Genomic DNA, 12,404 nt, shown 5'->3' on the forward strand with positions numbered 1-12,404 from the left:
AGACTTAGAAAAGAACAGATTTGATGTCCTCATTAAAGTTATTGGCAATATCTGCCGCCTTTTTGATCCAAAAAATCAACTGCTTATGCTTCAGATTTGTATATGACACAAAGCCAGGGATGTTCCCTAAAATGTCCTAATGGTGTCAGTATGCAAAGAGATCTTGACTGGTGAGAACTTTGACCCAAGTCTAATCAAATTAAACTTAATAGTGATAAATGTCAAATCTTAACGATTGAGTTTTTAAAATCAACTTAGTTAAGATTGGGGGAGTTAAGCACAAGATTGAGGAAAATGCATTGTTCCTCTGAAAGAGATGAGAGACTTAGTGGTCCACAACTTCATTATGAGTCAATAATGTTATGTGGCAACCAAACAAACAGACAAAAAAGCAATCTACCTGCTTTAAAAGAGGCTTGGTTTCCAAAAGAAAGGGTAAGGGAGCAAGTATTTTAAAGCACCTACTATGTGTCAGACACTGTGCTAAGCACTTTACAAATATTTTCTCATTTGATACTGACAGCAGTTCTGAGAGTAAATGCTGTTATTGTGATGCCCTTTTTACAGTAAAGGAAACTGAAGCAAACAGAAATTAAATACCTTACCTAGAGTCACAGAGCTATTAAGTGTCTGAGGATGGATTTGAATTCAACTATTTCTTACTCTAATACTAGAGCTCCATCCATCATTTCACCATCTAATGGCCTCTGAAGTGACAGGGACCACTTTCTCTGTCTTGATCAGCAGGTCTCTAAAGTATTATATTCAGTTCTGAACACACACACAAAAAAAGATTTTTATAAGCTAGAAAGCATTCAGATGAAGTTAACAAAAACCTTAAAATCGTGCTATATGAGGGTAGGATGAAGAAACTACATACTTAGATCCTAGAGAAGATTAGTTTTGGGGGAGCATCCAAGCTCATCAAGAGCTGATTTATGGAAGAAAGACTAGACATGTTCTCCCTGGAAGGAGACAGAGCTAGGAACAATGAGAGAAATTTAATGTGAGAAAAAATTAGAGCTTTAGCTAGGAATTATTGCCCCCAGGAATTGTTCACAAATTGCACCTTCTTTTGAGGGTGGAGTGGAATGGCACCCCGTGATAGATGACAGCCTCTGGGACACTGTCTTTAGGTTGTTGCTATGGACCTTAGCAGCAGCAGTCAGTTTGGGGAGGAAGTCACCAATCTGGGAAGTTCCCATTTTTTAGGAGTAGTTCTTGATAACTAGGCACTAACTCTATTTATTCTTCACTTCTGAAATCCTGAAAGTATTATCACCAAAGTCCTTTTCATCCTCCCTTAGTTACAGCATTGTGAAAAATCCTTCTAACAATCAAAGCAATGGCTGCCTCAGGAAATAAGATATTCCTTCTAACATGTACTTGTGGTATATGATTATGATGGAATACTACTGGGCTATAAGAAATGATGAACTCAGTGATTTTGGAAGCACATGGAAAGACTTGCTTAAATAACGAAGAGCAAAATGAGCAGACCCAAGAGAACAGTATATATAGTAACAGCAATATTGTTTTAAGAATGTTTGAACCAGTAACTTATGTTGACTAATATATATATCCAAATGAACTATAAAGGTCATATGAAAAAAAGATTCTATCTGCACACAGAAAAAGAACTGACAAATAGAAGTATGTCATGTATATTTACAAATAATAGTGACCATCTCTGGGATGGGGGAGAGAAAAAAAAAGAAATTTACAGATTTATTGTATATTTGAAAGGAATAGCAAGTTGTGTATAGTAGATTTGCAGTTTCTTGTATTATTATCCTTTTTATTGTAGTCTATCATGGAAATGCTTGTTTTATTGCATACATTAAAAATAAAATTTTAAAAACTAACTAGAAATATGCAAGCAAAAATTGGATGATCTCTTATCAGGAATTCTGTAGGAAATATTCCTGCTGAAATAAAAATTGGATTAGACAGCCTCTCAAGTCCCTTGCATTTCTAAGATTAAATCATTCAAATTGTGGGATATGAACATTAGGAAGCTCAATCCCATTGCTCCATTCATAAACCTTCTTCCTTCATCTACAAATGTTCTCTACCACTTGGCCCATAGAATAGATTTCTCAGCTTCTAATCTGTAAAATGGAGCAATAATACCAAAGTGTCATGAAGAATAACTAATCAGCCCAGAACTCTGCAAATATAAAAGCTATATAAATGCAAAATAAGAGCAGTCAATCATCGGTTTGCTGGGAGCTGACACAGAGTCCTATACCCTATTTCCTGGAGTAGTTTGTCTTATTGCCAAGCAAAGCCCATTTGGTTAACTTGTCAGAGATCTATAACAGACTGCAATGATATCATCAGTCTCAGTCCCTGTTGGGGACTCAAGCAGGTGGTACTGAGAGCAGAGGATTGACACACTGAGACATATCACCCAAATATGCTGAGCCACCAAGCCAGCTAATTTTCTTGCTATTTTTAGCAAGGCAATTATTTTAAACTGCCATAATTCAAAAGTGACTTTATTCTTGCACTAAAATATAGTAAGTCAGTAACCTATAAAGAAGATGCATGCCCCTGAATTCTTTGACAAGAAGAATGAAACCCTCATCTTGGGGCCTCATTTGGAGTCATTGAATTCTGTGCATGTATAATCTATTTAAAGATTAGATATTCCAAGGACTTGTAGCATATACAGCTGATTAATATTTGGCCACTGTTCCCTAAATAATGACCAGTTAATATTAGCATAAAAGATCTATTGGATATTCAGTAAAACACTTTATATTTCTCTTTAATATTCTTAAGTTTTGCTTGACATATCAAAATGGGAATCAAGAAGATCTGAGTTCAAATTCAGACACAGATATTTACCAGCCAGGAAACTGTGAGCAAGTCAAGTAACATCTCTAAGTTTTACTTTCTTCATCTGTAAAATGAGAATAACAATATCTCACAGAGTTGTCATGAGACTCAACTGAAGTCAACACAGATCAATAAAAAGAATTATGGATTGGGAACCAGAGGTTCAAATTCTGATTCTTCCACTTATAACTTGTATGGCAATAGGCAGATCTCTCATACATTATTGGACAAGCTTCTTTATCTGGAAAATGGAGGACATTAGACTAAATGATCTCTAAGATCCCTTTGAATTTGAAATCTGTCATTGTGTGATGGTAATGGAAAATACTGTACATACTTTAAAGTGCTTTGTAAACTTTAATTATCATTAATGATAGGTAATTTCTTCATTTATTCTTCTATGACCCTTTCCAATTTTCTCTTCTTTCTTCTGTTCTTGTCTTGCACACTTAATAACAAATTGCCTCACCCACTTTTTTATAGAAAAGAATGTCCTTATTTTTATTTGAACTCTCTCCCATGCCACCCTCCATTTCTCCTCACTCAGGTTCGTTATTCTCCCTCTTGTCCTTCCTTATGATTTTAACAAAGAGATATTTTAATTGTTTCCCAAGGTAGGTGTGCTTAAACCCATTTTCTCTCCTCTCCTCAAGAACTTTGTTCCAGCACTCAGCCCTTCTCTCTGATATATCTATATATTCATACCTTTCCCCTAAACTTCAATTCCACATCTTCACTTTTATACTGGGCATTTCATACTGCCTAACCAGAAGATGCCTCCAAGTCAATGTACTCCAAACAGGCTTCATTGTCTTTCTTCTCAAATCCACCTTCTTGTCTATTTCTGTTGATTTCATCACCAATCATTCAGTCATCTAGGATCACAATCTTGGAGTCATCTTCCCCTCTCCTTCCCAACATACTTGGTTCTTATGTAATATTAATTCTTTTTTTCTTCTTTTATAAAAAAATTATTTTATTTTTTCTGATAATACATGTTTCTTAAAGAATCATTATGAGAGAGAAAAATCAGAACAAAAGGGGAAAACCACGAGAGAGAGAAAAATGGAAAAAAATTGAACATAGCATAGTTCCAAATTGCTCTCCAGAATTGCAACTCCACCAAAAATGTCATCAGTTCTGCCTGCACAACATTTTTCACATCCATCTCATATGCTCTCAGCACAGACGTCACCCTCATTTCAGCCTTCATCATCTGAACTTTTTCAATAGTTTCCTAAGCGGTCTCCCTACCTCCCTACCTTGCTGTTCTCAACTGTGATAAACTTAACCATCCCAACAAATTGACCTTCTTGCAGCTTTTGACACAATAATACATTTCTCATGTCCTTGCCTTTGCTCTGACTGTACTTTATGCTTGGGATGTACTCTCTCCTCACTTCTTCCTTTTAGAATTTCTGGTTTCCTTTAATATTGAGCTCAAGGGGCAGTCATAATATTGCTTATTTTAACCTGAACTCTTTCCCCTGCCATCCTCCATTTCTCCCAATTTGAGCTCATTTTTCTCCCTCTCCCTGATTTTGAGGAAGAGATATTTTCAGCATTACAATGATCCAACACAATTCTAAAAGACTCATGATGGAAAATGCTATCCACATCCAGGGAAAGAACTATGAAGTGTGAAAGCAGATTGAAGCATACTATTTTCATTTTTTTTTCTTTCTCGTGGTTTCCCCCTTTTGTTCTGATTCTTCTTTTACAACACAATATATGTGGAAATACATTTAACATGATTGTACATGTATAATCTATATCAGATTGCTTACTGTCTTGGGAAGGGAGGAGAGGAGAAAGGAAGGAGAAAAATTTGGAGCTCAAAATCTTACAAAGATGGATTTTGAAAACTATTTTATATGTCATTGGGGGAAAAAATAAATGCCCATTAGGTTAAAAGAAAGAAAAAAAGAAAAAGAATAAGGAAAATATTTGGAGATAGAAAGGAGAACAGGAAATGAGTCAGGAAAAGAACTGGCCTGCTTAGAGTATAAGGTACATCTGAGAGAATAGTAGAGAATTAAGTTGAATAGGCAGAGAACCCAATCACAGAAGTTCTTAAAAACACATCTGAGCAGTGTAGAAGTTGTTGGTAATTATTTTCCAAAGTGTTATATAAAAGGCTAATTTTCTACAAGATGTGAACAAGTTCCATGAAAAAATGTTTGATACTAACCAATATTTTATCCTTTAATATTTTAAATTTCTAATTATGTATCCAAATGCTCGTTACATGTGGCAATTTGTTCAGTTTGAAAAAAAAATGGTTTAATTTACTTGGTTCTGTGCCAAAATTTCATTAATTCCCTCTTTCTCCTCCCAAACACATTCCTACTTCTCTACCCAGACAAACATTTCTAGGATCCATATTATTCCAACTCTAAATATGATCCATGGCTAAATTCATGTGGGAAATACTAACATAGGCAATCAGGAACCATAAAATGGCCCTGAACCTATCACACAAATAGATTTATGGAAATAGAATTAAATGCATAATATTATACAGTCCTGGTGGATATGGATATATATATATATCGACTAAATGCTTAAAGCCTTGGCAAACCGCTACCTTCCAATTAAGTCCATTACGTTTTGGGATAGCTCTTCAATTTTTTCCTCTCTGTTGGTTACTCTCCAACTACCTACAAGCATACTCAGGACTGGGAAGGGAAGAAATGGTATAGTGTATATGGTGCTCTGGCCTGGATATCTCTCCACTATTCTCCTTGAAAGCAGACGTCATATCTTATCTAATTTTGCATCTCCTTTCCCAGTATCAAGTAGATTAAGTGCCTGATAAATGTCTGTTTGTTTTTCCAATTAATAGCATTTTATTTTTTCTAATCACATGTAAATATTCAACATTCACGTTTTATAAAATTCTGACTTCCAAATTTTTTCTCCCTCCCTCTTCTTTCTTCCCCCTTCCCCAAATGGCAAGCAATCTGATTTAAGTTGTAAATGTACAATCATGTTAAACATATTCCTACATAAGTCATTTTCCGAAAGAGAATAAGAATAAAAGGAAAAACATCATGCAAAAGGAAAAAACAAAAAAAGTGAAAATAGTATGCTTCAATCCGCTGAATGTCTGTTGTCTTGGGTGGAGGTTTTTGGAAGGGTTTTTTTAATTTGGTTTTTTGGTTTGTTTTGTTTTTAAGCCTCTGGAAAGAGAAAATATAACAAAATCAGCTTAGACATGAACAAAGTTTATGAGTTAGAGCTAATTAAAATATAAAATTGCTCTAAATTGTATCTTGTTACCACAGATTAGAATCTGAAGTTGTCTACTGTGGATTTTCTAACTGCATGACCCAGCCACACAGAAATGTAATTGCCCTTAGCTTTAATTTTGGCCATTAGCTGATATAGTGGACCAACCAGTGGAAGTCAGGAGGACTTGAATTCAAATTCAGCTTCAGACACTAGCTGTGTGACCCTGGACAAGTCACTTAACCCTATTCATCTCAGTTTCCTCATCTGCAAAATGAGCTGAAGAAAATGACAAACTACTCAATATTTTTGCCAAGAAAACCCTAAATGGGTCACAAAGAATTAGACATGACTGAAAAACAAGCCAATAACTGCAACAAGTTCCAGTCTCATCATCTATGAAACACAACTTCTAATAGCAACTACCTCCCAGAGTTTGTATGTGGATCAAATGAGAATATATACATCAAGTGCTTTTGGAAACCTTAACAAATTTTATGTACATGGCAGAAAATAAGGAAAGGTCTTCTCCAAAAAGGTTGAGAGGGAGGGATAAGATGGAGGGGGGAAAAGGGTCAAAGGAATATCAGGCTCTTCCTAGAATCTCCTCTTGCTCATCTTTTCTTTGGGATAAAGGTTGATGGGAGAGCTCCTGCTGCAACTGAGATAGGGAAATAGCTTATCTTTGCTTAAAGCCCTGAAATTTTGCAAAGCAATTTCATTCCCAGGAATGCTGCAGTGGGCAAATAGCAGCACTCCCATTTTAAAGATATGGAAACTGAGGCTTATAAAGGTTTCTTTAGAGATTTTTCCCAATAGCATGAGAGAAGGATCCTAGTGAACAAATGACAAGCCAGTAGCAACAGTCAGAAGCATTCATCAGTTTGAGTTCATTGCCAAAAAAAATCACAAATTTGTACCTTTAGAGCTGAAAGGGACCTTAAGCAAAACAATGGCCAGGGTAAAATTAGGGACACAGGAAACTGGGAAAAGGGGCTGCCAATTTTCCAGACAGGGTCCAGTTTACCTGAGTATTCAACAGGCTAGTGAAAGGTTTGTCCATGAGCTTGTGACTTTCTGATTGAACCAGCTCACCCGGAGATGTCTGCCTTTGGAATTTCCTGGGCCCATACAAAGCTGGCTTGTTAACAGCAGCTGGTGCCGACCCCAGGGAAATTAGGGCAACTTGAGGGCAGAGAGAGCCTGGGAACCAGGGGAGGGGCACACAGGAAGGGATGTGGATGAATGGCAAGGGAAAGCTTTGCTCATACCAGAATGTTACCTAGGGCTGGCCCCATGCCTAGGAGGGAGAAGAACTGCGAGTTCTTCCCAGGACCTAGAATATGCTTATAGGATTGAGAATTAGAGGTACCCTATACTTTGTATACCCTACATCCTGCTACATAAAACAACAATTAGAAAATGTCGATTATATTTTTGTTGTTCTATCAATATATTGCTGGAAGATAAATCTCATTTTCTAAGATGAACTTTTTTTGTGCTCTTGTTGTTAAAAGGTTTACAAATACACTAAAATTGATCCTATTCCTATCTTAATTTCTTCTTGAAAGAATAAATCTTAGACAATCATCTGGTCCAGTGGTGTCAGCTCAAATAGAAAGAGAGGCTGCTAAAATGTACATAATGGTCCTACAAGTCACATCACACATTGACAGTTTAAAATGTAATGTTATCTTGGTTTTATTGTATTTTTATTTATTTTGTTAAATAGTTCCCTGTTACATTTTGATCTCCTTCTGGCTACACTAGACAATGCCAAGTATTTGACAAGTACTGATCTAGTCCAACACCTCAAAGGAAACTAAAGATGAACATTTATCAGTTTAAAAAAAGAGTCAATACACATTTATTCTATTACCTACTATGTGTCAGGATAGTTTGATGGTACAGTGGGTCAGGTCAATCCTAGAACCAAGAAGACTCATCTTCCTAAATTCACATGTGGCCTCAGACACATTACTAGCCAATCACTTAATCCTGTTTGCCTCAGTTTCCTTATCTAGAGAAGGAAATGGCAACCTACTCCAATATCTTTGCTAAAAAAATCCCAAATGGGATTACAAAGAGTCAGACATAACTGAAACAATTCAACAATAATATCTTAAAGTAATTTATATTATTTATATAATAATTATTATATAATATCTATATTATTATATATGTGATATAATATACCATATATTATATTATTATTTATTATTATATATAATTATATATATAATATAATCTTTAAAAATTTCACCCTAAGAATTATGGTCACCTGGTACAATTATAAAAAGAAAGAGCCTTACATTTGGAGTGAGGACCTGTGTTCAAATACTGGCTCATCAATGAAATAGCCCAAACCTTAGACCAGGGTAGAGACAGCAGTTGAGGCACGGAGGTAAAGTCTGGAAATAGAACTAGGAAGGGATGAAGGTTAGTTGGTTTGTGTCCCTGCCCAGAATTCACCAATGAGGGCTACATGATAGAGGAATGTTCTAAGGTGAGAAAACCCTAGGCTCCAAGGGACGTTCCAAGCTGAGACATAGGGCAAAATCCAGAAAGCTAGAAACAGTCAGGAAAAGCAAAAATAAATAAATGAACTTGCAATTTACAATTGGAATTAATTCATTTATAAATTAGGTATTATCTGCACTTAAATCTAACAAACAAACAAGGAAATAGTCTGCTGGGAACTAAGGAAGAGGAAAGCTCGGAGGATCCTAAAAGATTTCTGACACCAATTTAGCCTGAAGTCTACAAATCATTCTGAGAGGATTTTCAGTTGATTGAATCTTAAAATTTAAAGGGAATTTAGGGGTCATCTAGTTAAATCAAAATAAATTGATTGTATGCTACTCATCTAGGGATAAAACCAAGGACAAAAGTAATGATTAAAGTACACACACACACACACACACACACACACACTCGCACACACATAATGAGATATATAAATATAGAGAGACATATATATCTAGTGATTTAGACAGTTAAAAGGTGGATAAGAAAGCTACCTTAATGTATTCTTTCTTTTTAAAATTTTCTCTTTAAAACTTTCACTTTTATATGTTTTTTTATTAAAAGATTATTTTAGAGAGGAGTATAAAAAGACTAATTGAAGGAATGAGCATTCATATTTCTCCCAGTTAACCTTGCCTATGGGAATCCCTACAATTAGCCTACAAGGTTATAACATAACCAGGATACTCAATTGATAGCATCATACCCTAATTGCCAATAAAATACCAGGGTGGAAATTAATGATCTCTGATGTGTTACATCTACAATCCTAAATATAAAAAAATACTTAAAAAAAAACCTTCCACGGAATAGAAGAAAAACGTCTAATTATAATTTTAAATAGAGCAATATCGTTTTGGATCCTAAATCACAGTTCCTCTTTTAGTTCAACAAATTAGGTTTTTGTTGTTGTTGTTATTATTGTCATAAGGTTTGTTAATATACTAAAGAATATCCTAGTCCAGTCTTGGTTTCTTCTTGAAATCCTTAAAGAAATAGACATTAAAATCCACCATCTTTGTCTCTGTTTTTTACATTTAATTTTCATCTTATACCATTTGATTGTCATCTCGTTTATTTTGCCAGCAGCTGAGCTATTTTAATAAGCCCTTTTCTTTAGACTAAGGTGCATTTTTAAAAGTAGGATCATATGTCACCAATAAATTAGAAACTGAATGCTTTTGCTTCCTAGTTATACTTGGATATTTTCATAATTCCAGAATGTTGTCTTTTCAACTTTTTGTCTCTATTCATTCCTTCACTATAAAAGTGATAGTTGAAGATAAATCAGCAGATGAACTCATAGAGGAAAAGAGTAGAAATAAGAACAGAAATAAGAAATAACAACCAAGACCTGGGGGACTCCCATAGTTGAGAGTAGATAAGAGAATAAAGTAAAGCCAGCCAAAAGGATAGAGAAGGATGAAATGAGAGATTAGAAAAGATTGTATTATGTCACAGAAATGATTTTCAGTTCACATATTGCTGAATCCTAGCTTGCAGAATCTTAAGCATAACCTTGTTGGCGTATGAAATGAGACAACTGTTCAATAATTTGAACATTCCTTGACATTGCCCTTAAATTTGGAATGTACGGGCAGCTAGGTGGTGCAGTGGATAAAGTACCAGTCCTGAAATCAGGAGGACCTGAGTTCAAATTTGACCTCCAACACTTAACACCCCCTAACTGTGTGACCCTGGGCAAGTCACTTAACCCCAATTGCCTCACCCCCCCAAAAAAAATTTTGGAATGTAAATTGATCTTTTACAATCCAGTGGCTACTGGTGAATTTTCCTGCATATCAAATGCAACATTTTTATAGCATCATCTTTAGGATTCTAAATAGCTCAGCAGGAATACCATCACCACCATTGGTCTTGTTAGCAATGCTTCCTAAAGCCCACTTGCCTTCATTCTCCAGGATATCTGGCTCTAGAACAGTAATAGCCACGCTACCAGGGATAGGGATGGTAAGATTTTTCGTTTGTAGCTCTTCTGTATATTTCTGCAACCTCTTCTTAATCTCTTACACTGCTGGTAAATCCCTACCATTTATGTATTTTATCATGCCCATTTTTGCATGAAATTTTCCCTTGCTATCTCTAATTTTCTTGAAACCTCTCTTGTTTTTCCCATTCTATTGCGGTTTTTATTAGCTGCATTGCTTATTTAAGAAAATCTTTGGGAGGATTCTGGGAAAACATAGGTTGGTAAATTTCAAACTCTCCCGATTTCCCCCACAAATAGGACAAATTTGTACCTCAGGATAAATATAGACTAGAGAAAAATCAAGAAGACTTGGGCTTGAATAGGGGTCCTCCTGATACAACCAAGATCTGAAGAAAGACCCTGGCTGGGGGATTAACCCATGTAAAGTCCAAACACCTGTGGGCTGGTTCGGCACAAGAGAAACACCAAAGGGCGGTCCCCCAGGGTGAGCTGGATGTGGCTGGAGCCTTGGCAGGAACCACAGAAACTTTCTCCTCCTGGACAAATCAGGGTCTGAATCCGGGAGGATTGAGGGAACCCCGGCTGATTAGGAAACCAGGGTGGGACTGTGCTGCAGAGACATGGCTTTAGATGAGAAGGAACCGGCTCCCGTTAGGGCAACGGCAAGGGAGCAGGAACGTTCCTGGCTGTGGGCACTTGCAAGAGGATGGAACTCGTGGTTTGGGGTTCCTGATCAGAGTGGAAAGCTGAAGAGAAGCCAGAAACACTATTCCCCCACCCCAGAATTGAAGGGGTTACGCTAATACTCCGTATTTTTTTTTTAAATGAACCGGTAAAGGAAAAAGAACCCCACCATAGAAACATTATGGGAACAGGGAAGACTGGGGTTCATCTTCAGAGGACACTGAGGTAAAAAAAAAAAGCTTCCACCCCCAAAGAGTAATGTGAAATGGCTCCTGACCCAGAGAGAATTTATCGAAAAACTCAAAAAAGAACTTAGAAGTCAAATGAGAGACGTTATTAAAAATAAATAACAATCCAAGAAAAACAAGACTATGAAAAAAGAGTTAACCAACTAGCAAAGGAGATACAGAGTCTCAAAGACAAAATTAGAACTGGACAAGGGGAAACCAGTGAAGCTATGAGAGAACAAGGAAATAACCAAACTGATTATTCAGAATGAAAAAATAAATAGAATATGAAATATGTTAGAAGAAAACAGACAGTTATGGAAAACAGATCAAGAAGAGAAAATATAAAAATAAAATTGGACTTCCTGAAATCTGTGACTAAAAAAAGGACCTTGACATAATAATGCAAGAAATAAACCAAGAAAATTGGGATGATGGGATGTTAGATCCCTGGGATGGTAGAACATGAGGGTAAAGTAGGAATTAAAAAAAAAAAAACCAATCACCCCAATGAGATCCTTTGTGGAAAACACATAGGAATATTATTGCCAAATTTTGAAACCCCCAAATCAAACAGATCATTTTGCAAGAAACAAGGTAAAAAAAAAATCAAATATACTGGAACTACAATTAGAATTGTACAGGACTTATTAACAACTTCAATAAAAAACCGCAGGTCCTGGAATCAAATCTATCAAATCAAAAGAACTGGACCTGTGTCCAAAAATATCTTATCTAGCAAAAATTATCTATAATATTGAACAAGAAAAAAGTGTACATTCAATGAACTTTCAGATTTTCAGGATTTTCTATTAACCAAACTGAAATTTACTAGAAAATTTAACATATAAGAGCTAATATCAAAGAGCAATTTCAAGGAACACAACATGGATAAATTGTTTATGGCATTTTTTTACAACAGAAATTTATAGCATGTGTTT

The sequence above is a fragment of the Sarcophilus harrisii genome, chromosome 6, assembly GCF_902635505.1.
Source record: "Sarcophilus harrisii chromosome 6, mSarHar1.11, whole genome shotgun sequence".
NCBI classification, from domain to species: domain Eukaryota; kingdom Metazoa; phylum Chordata; class Mammalia; order Dasyuromorphia; family Dasyuridae; genus Sarcophilus; species Sarcophilus harrisii.